This window comes from Cetorhinus maximus, chromosome 3 (assembly GCF_964194155.1).
Source record: "Cetorhinus maximus chromosome 3, sCetMax3.hap1.1, whole genome shotgun sequence".
Taxonomy (NCBI): domain Eukaryota; kingdom Metazoa; phylum Chordata; class Chondrichthyes; order Lamniformes; family Cetorhinidae; genus Cetorhinus; species Cetorhinus maximus.
Genome location: NC_135881.1, coordinates 3704480 through 3711706, shown reverse-complemented (window position 1 = coordinate 3711706; position 7227 = coordinate 3704480).

Here is a 7227-nt window from a genome sequence, read left to right as displayed (position 1 = left end):
ATGGACAATTCAATAGTGTTACAATGAGTGCAAGACGAAAAGCTTTGACAAAAAATGTCTCTTTTGTCAGCAATACTTAACTGTTTCTATTTACAAGAATAGTGCAATTGCTACAATGTGCTCAGTCCCAACAGTGGGCAATGTGGTGTTCAGTTCACAATCTGCAAGGGGAAATATTAATAAAGAAATACACAGTGCATATCTATAATAGAGGAAAGACAGCTTAATGTTTTGGGTGGAGACTGAAAAAACTGCATTTATATAGCACCTACGTTACAGTAAAATGTCCCAAAGCATTTCACATGAGCATAATCAGACAGAAGTTGACACAAAACCAAAGGAGACATTAGGGCAGTTGATCAAAAACTTGGTCAAAGAGGCAGGTTTAAGGGAGCATTTTGAAGGATAAGCTCAATATCCGAGGAACAACACAACAGAAATCAAGCACAAGCCAAACAAAAAAATACTAGATGCTGGAAATCTGAAATGAAAACAGGAAATATTGGAAATACTCAGCAGGTCCGGCAGCATCTGTGGAGAGAGAAACAGAGTTAATGTTTCAGGTCAGTGACCACACAATCAAGGACAAGCTATTGGGGGGGCAAGTCACGAGAGTAAAATGGATTGTAGCACACCTCAGCAGTCAGTTCAACACTCTGAGCCACGGTCAAGTTGTCTCTGCATTCATGGCAAACGGACTGCAGGTGACTAACTGACTTGGAGTTTGGTGAGAGGGGGAGTTTTAAGTGTTAATTTTGTTCTTAAATTTTCCTCTTAAAATTGAATCTAGTCTGTAATTAGCAGTAATTGGAAAGTACTGTGTAAGCTGGCTAAGTGCTTTCTTTTTTGCAGTTTAGACAGGGTAAACTCACTCTCATCTGTAGGAGCTGAGTAGTTAATTAGGTAACTGGTTACTCAGGTTACTGTAGCCCCAGTTCAGTTTACTGTAAATTCAGGGTTCTTTAGTGCAGCCTAGCAAATGGAGTACAGCCAACTAACTGAGTGAAGACTTGGAGTTTGATTAGAGGGGAGTTCAGTGAAGGAGGAGAAGGAGTCTCTTTCCTCTTTCTATCTTTCTCACTCCATACTGTTTTTTTTCTCTACTACAGGGAAAGGATCTAGCTGTTTGGTGAGTATCTGGTAAGTAGTTAAGTTCTATTCTATCCCTAAGGTTTAAAATAGTACACAATTTGGTGGCAAAGTTAATAAAATATGTAAGAAAGTAACATAAATAAGTGATTAATATAATTACATAATTATTTAAAACGCATTAAGGACAGGACAGGTGATGTGTCAAGGCTGCAGCATGTGGGAGCTCCTGGATAACATTGTGATCCAGGCAAACACGCCTGCAAGAAGTGTTTGCAACTCGAGGAACTTCGGCTCAGAGACATTGAGCTGGAGGCTGAGCTGCAGACACTGCGATACATCAGGGAGGGGGAAAGTTACCTGGATGCTTTATTCCAGGAGGCCGTCACACCACTTAGGATACGGTCTTCTGATTTGGTCAGTGGCCAGGGACAGGAGGGTGTGACTGTGAGCGAGGCAGCTAAGGAGACCCAGAGGGCAGGAGTGTGAGCCTCTGCAATGGTCCAACAGGTTTGAGGTTCTCCCAGCTTGTTTGGATGAGAGTGGTGGCTGCAGGGTGGATAAGCAAACTGACCATGGCACCGTGGTACAGGAAGCCATTCAAGTGGGGGGAGCAAAAAGGAATGCAGTGGTAGTAGGAGACAGTGCAGCAAAAAGCGAGATGGGGACCTGAGCAGGGAGACAGAGGAGCAGGAAACAAGGATAGAAACGAAAAACAGGAAAATAAGAAGCAAAAGTGGAAGGCAGAAAAAACAAGGGCAAGAAAGAAATGGGGTCATTGTGCAAAATAAAGCCAATATGACTGACAAGATTAAAAAGACAAGTCTAAAGGCATTGTATCTTTATGCACGGAGCATTCGCAATAAGATAGATGAATTAACAGCACAAATAGATATAAACGGTTATAATATAGTTGCAATTACAGAGACATGGCTGCAGGGTGATCAAGGATGGGAACTGAACATCCAGGGGTATTCAATATTTAGGAAGGACAGACAAATAGGGAAAGGAGGTGGGGTGGCATTGTCAGCAAAGGGGCAAATCAATGCAATAGTGAGGAACGATAGTGGCTCGGAAAATCATGATGTGGAATCTGATTGGGTGGAGATAAGAAACACCAAGGGGCAGAAACATTGGTGGGGGTTGTCTATAGATCCCCAAAGAATAATGGAGATGTAAGGGAAGGCATTAAACAGGAAATTAGAGACACATGCATTAAGGGTACAATTGTAATCATGGGTGACTTTAATCTACATATAGATTGGACAAACCAAACTAGCAACAATACTGTGGAGGAGGATTTCCTGGAGTGTACATGATGGTTTTTTAGACCAATACGTTAAGGAACCAACTAGAGAGCAGTCTATCCTAGGCTGGGTATTGTGCAATGAGAAAGGATTAATTAACAATCTTGTTGTGTGGGGTCCCTTGGAATTGTTCATTGAGATGGAGATTGAAGAAATTGAATCTGAAACTAGGGTCCTGAATATAAATAAAAGGAACTACAAGGGTATGAGGCACGAGTTGGCAATGATGGATTAGGGAACCTTTCTAAAAGGGTTGACAGTGGATAGGCAATGGCTAATATTTAAGGAATGTATGTATGAATTGCAACAATTATTCATTCCTGTCTGACGCAAAAATAAAACAGGAAAGGTGGCTCAACCATGGCTTACAAAAGAAATTAGGGGAGACATATAGAATTGCCAGAAAAAGCAGCAAGTTTTAGGATTGGGAGCAGTTTAGAATTCAGCCAAAGTGGACAAAAGGATTGACCAAGAAGGGGAAAATGGAGTATGAGAGTAAACTTGCAAGGAACATAAAAACTTACTCTAAAAGCTTCTATAAATATGTGAAGAGAAAAAGATTAGTGAAGACAAATGTAGGTCCCTTACAGTCAGAAACGGGGGAAGAACGAGGAAATGGCAGAAGAATTGAACACATATTTTGTTCCTGTCTTCACAAAAGTGGACACAAATAATTTCCCAGAAATGTTAGGGAACCAAGATGGAGGAATTGAAGAAAATCAGTATTAGTAAAAAAAATGGTGCTAGAGAAATGAATGGGGTTAAAGACTTAAAAATCCCCAGGGCCTGATAATCTACATCCCAGAGTACTAAAGGAAGTGGCCCTGGAAATATTGGATGCATTGGTGGTCATCTTCCAAAATTCTATAGACTCTGGAGCAGTTCATACAGATTGGAGGGTGGCAAATGTAACGCCACTATTTAAAAAAAGAGGGAGAGAAAATATAGAGAATTACGGACCAGTTAGCCTAACATCAGTAGTGGGGAAAACGCTAGAGTCTATTATAAAAGACATGGTAAGAGAACACTTGGAAAGCATTAACAAAAACAGAAACAGAAATACCTGGAAAAACTTAGCAGGTCTGGCAGCATCAGCGGAGAAGAGTACAGTTGACATTTCAAGTCCTCATGACCCTTCAACAGAACTTGGAAAGCATTAACGGGATTAGACAAAGTCAGCATGAGTTTATGAAAGGGAAATCATTCTTAACTAATCTACTGGAGTTTTTTGAGGATGTAACTAGTAGAATAGATAAGGGAGTACCAGTGGATGTGGTGTATTTGGATTTCAAAAAGGCTTTTGATAAGGTCCCACATAAGAGGCTAGTGGGCAAAATTAAAGCACATGGGATTGGGGGTAATATACTGGCATGGATTGAGAATTGGTTGACAGACTGGAAACAGAGTGGGAATAAATGGGTCTTTTTCTGGGTGGCAGACAGTGACTAGTGGTGAACCACAGGGATCAGTGCTTGGGTCCCAGCTACTCACGATATATATAAATGACTTGGATGAGGGAACCAAATGCAATATTTCCAAGTTTGCTGACGACACAAAACTGGGCGGGGTTGTGAGGAGGATGCAAGGAGGCTTCAGGCGATTTAGACAAGTTGTGTGTGTGGGCAAAGACATGGCAGATGCAGTATAACGTGGATAAATGTGAAGTTATATGCTTCGGTGTGAAGAACAGAAAGGCAGAGTATTATTTAAATGGTGATATATTGGGAAATGTGGATATACAAAGGGATCTGGGTGTCCTTGTGCACCAGTCAATGAAAGTAAATAAGCAGGTGCAGCAACAATTAGGAAGGCAAATGGTATGTCGGTGTTTATTGCAAGATATGGGGCAGGCCATTTAGGACTAAGATAGGGAAAAATTTCTTCACTCAAGGGGATGGTCAACCTGTGGAATTCTCTACCACAGAAGGCTGTGGAGGCTGGCTCACTGAGTATATTCAAGAAAGAAACTGATAAATCTTTGGATATTAGGGGCATGAAGGGGTATGGAGAGAAAGCGGGAATATGGCATTGAAATAGAGGATCAGCCATGATCATATTGAATGGTGGAGCAAGCTCCAAGGGCCAAATGGCTCCTAGTTTCTATGTTATAGCAGGGCACTTAGAAAGATTCAAGGCAATCAGGCAGAGTCAACATGGTTTTGTAAAAGGGAAATCATGTTTAACCAATTTATTGGAGTTCTTCGAAGGAGTCACATGCACTGTGAAGGGGAACCGGTGGATGTACTTTACTTAGATTTCCAGAAGGCATTTGATAAATTGCCACATCAAAGGTTACTGCAGAAAATAAAAGCCCATGGTGTAGGAGGTAACATATTGGCATGGATAGAAGATTGACTAGCTAACAGGAAGCAGCGAGTTGGCATAAATGGGTCTTCTTCTGGTTGGCAGGATGTGACGAGTGTTGTGGCTTCAACTTTTTCCAATTTATATATATGACGTGGATGAAGGGACTGAAGGACTGGTTGCTAAATGTGCTGACACAAAGCTAGGTAGGAAAGTAAATTGTGAAGAGGAAGTTAGGAGGCTGCAAAGTGACATAGATAGTGAGTGGGCAAATATCTGGTAAATGGAGTATAATGTGGGCAAATGTGAAATTGTTCACTTTGGCAGGAAGAATAAAAAAGCTTATTATCTAAATGGTGAGAGATTGCAGAGCTCTGAGATGCAGAGGGATCTGGGTGTCCGAGTGCACAAATCACAAAAGGTTAGCTTGCAGGTAATTAGGAAAGCTAATAGAATGTTATCATTTATTGTGATTACAAAAGTAGGGAGGTTATGCTTCAGTTGTACAGGACACTCACGAAACCACATCTGGAGTACTGTGTACAGTATTGGTCTCCTTATTTAAAGAAAGATGTAAATGCATTAGAAGCAGTTCTGGTAAGGTTTACCAGACCAATACCAGGAATGGGTGGGTTGTCTTATGAGGAAAGGCTGGACAGGTTAGGCTTGTATCTGCTGGAATTTAGAAGAGTAAGAGGTGACTTAATTGAAACCTTTAAGATCCTGAGGGGTCTTGACAGGGTGGATGTGGAGATGATGTTTCCTCTTGTGGGAGAATCTAGAACTTGGGGTCACTGTTTAAAAATAAGGGGTCGCTCATTGAAGACAGAGATGAGAAATTTTTTCTCTCAAAGGGCTGAGTGTCTTTGGAACTCTCTTCCTCAAAAGATGGTGGAAGCAGAGTCTTTGAATATTTCTAAGGCAGAGTTAGATAGATTCTTGATTAACAAGAGGGTGAAAAGTTATTGGGGGTAGGCAGGAATGTGGGGTTGAGGTTACATTTAGATCAGCCATGATCTTATTGAATGGCGGAGCAGGCTCGAGGGTTTGAGTGGCCTACTCCTGTCACTAATTCGTATGAAAGTATAGCCTGTACCAAACATCTTATAATATCCTCTGCACCACTTCCCTGTTACTTGCTGATTTTGCCTATTTTTGCTACTGCACGATTGTCATATCTTCCCGTGTTATTAACCTGGTTACTTCTCTATATATGAATTTTTCGATGCAAGTCATGCTGCAATTCAGCTTTTGGACTGTGAACTTATTTCTTGAAAAAAATATCATTATTTTTATTCCAGTGTTTGATGGAAAAGTAAACAGGGGAAGCAGTGTGAGATTATCTTTTTGAGCACAGCAATCTCAAAGCTGGTGCAGTAAGGTAACCACACCTTCACTCCCTAGACCTGCAGTGACAGTCCACATGTCCACGCTGAACAATGGAACACTTTTTTCCATTGGACGTGCAATCTCATCAAACACTCCCAGGACAGATACAGCACAGGGCTAGATACAGAGTAAAGCTCCCTCTACACTGTCCCCATCAAACACTCCCAGGACAGGTACAGCATGGGGTTAGATACAGAGTAAAGCTCCCTCTACACTGTCCCCATCAAACACTCCCAGGACAGGTACAGCACGGGGTTAGATACAGAGTAAAGCTCCCTCTACACTGTCCCCATCAAACACTCCCAGGACAGGTACAGCACGGGGTTAGATACAGAGTAAAGCTCCCTCTACACTGTCCCCATCAAACACTCCCAGGACAGGTACAGCACGGGGTTAGATACAGAGTAAAGCTCCCTCTACACTGTCATGTGAACCTACAAATTAGGAGCAGGAGTAGGCCACTCGGCCCTTCAAGCCTGCTCCGCCATTCAAGAAGACCGTGGCTGATCTGATTGTAACCTCGGCTCTACATTCCCATCTGCCTCCAATAACCTTTCACTCCCTTGTTTATCAAGAATCTATCTACCTCTACCTGAACATTCGAAATAGGGGCAGAAGTAGGCTATTCAATAAGATCATGGCTGATCTGTTTGTATTTCCAATTTCACATTCCCATCCACCCCCGATAACCTTTGATTCCCTTGCCTAACAAGAATCTATCTACCTCTGCCTTAAAAGTATTCAATGACCCTGTCCCCACCACCTTCTGAGGCAGAGAATTCCAAAGCTGCACAACCCTCTGACAAAAAAATTTCTCATCTCTGTCCTAAAAGGGTGACTTCTAATTTTAAATCAGTGCCCCCTAGTTCTAGACTCACCCACAAGAGGAAACATCCTTTCCACGTCCACCTTGTCAAGGCCGTTCAGGATCTTGTATACTTCAATCAAATCACCCCTCACTCTTCTAAACTCCAGTGGAAACAAGCCCAGTCTGTCCAATCTTTCCTCATAAGACAACATGCATTCCAAGTATCAATCTAGTAAACCTCCTCTGAACTGCCTCCAACGCATTTACATCCTTCCTTATATAAGACCAAAACTGCACACAGCATTTGAGATGTGATCTCACCAAAGCCCT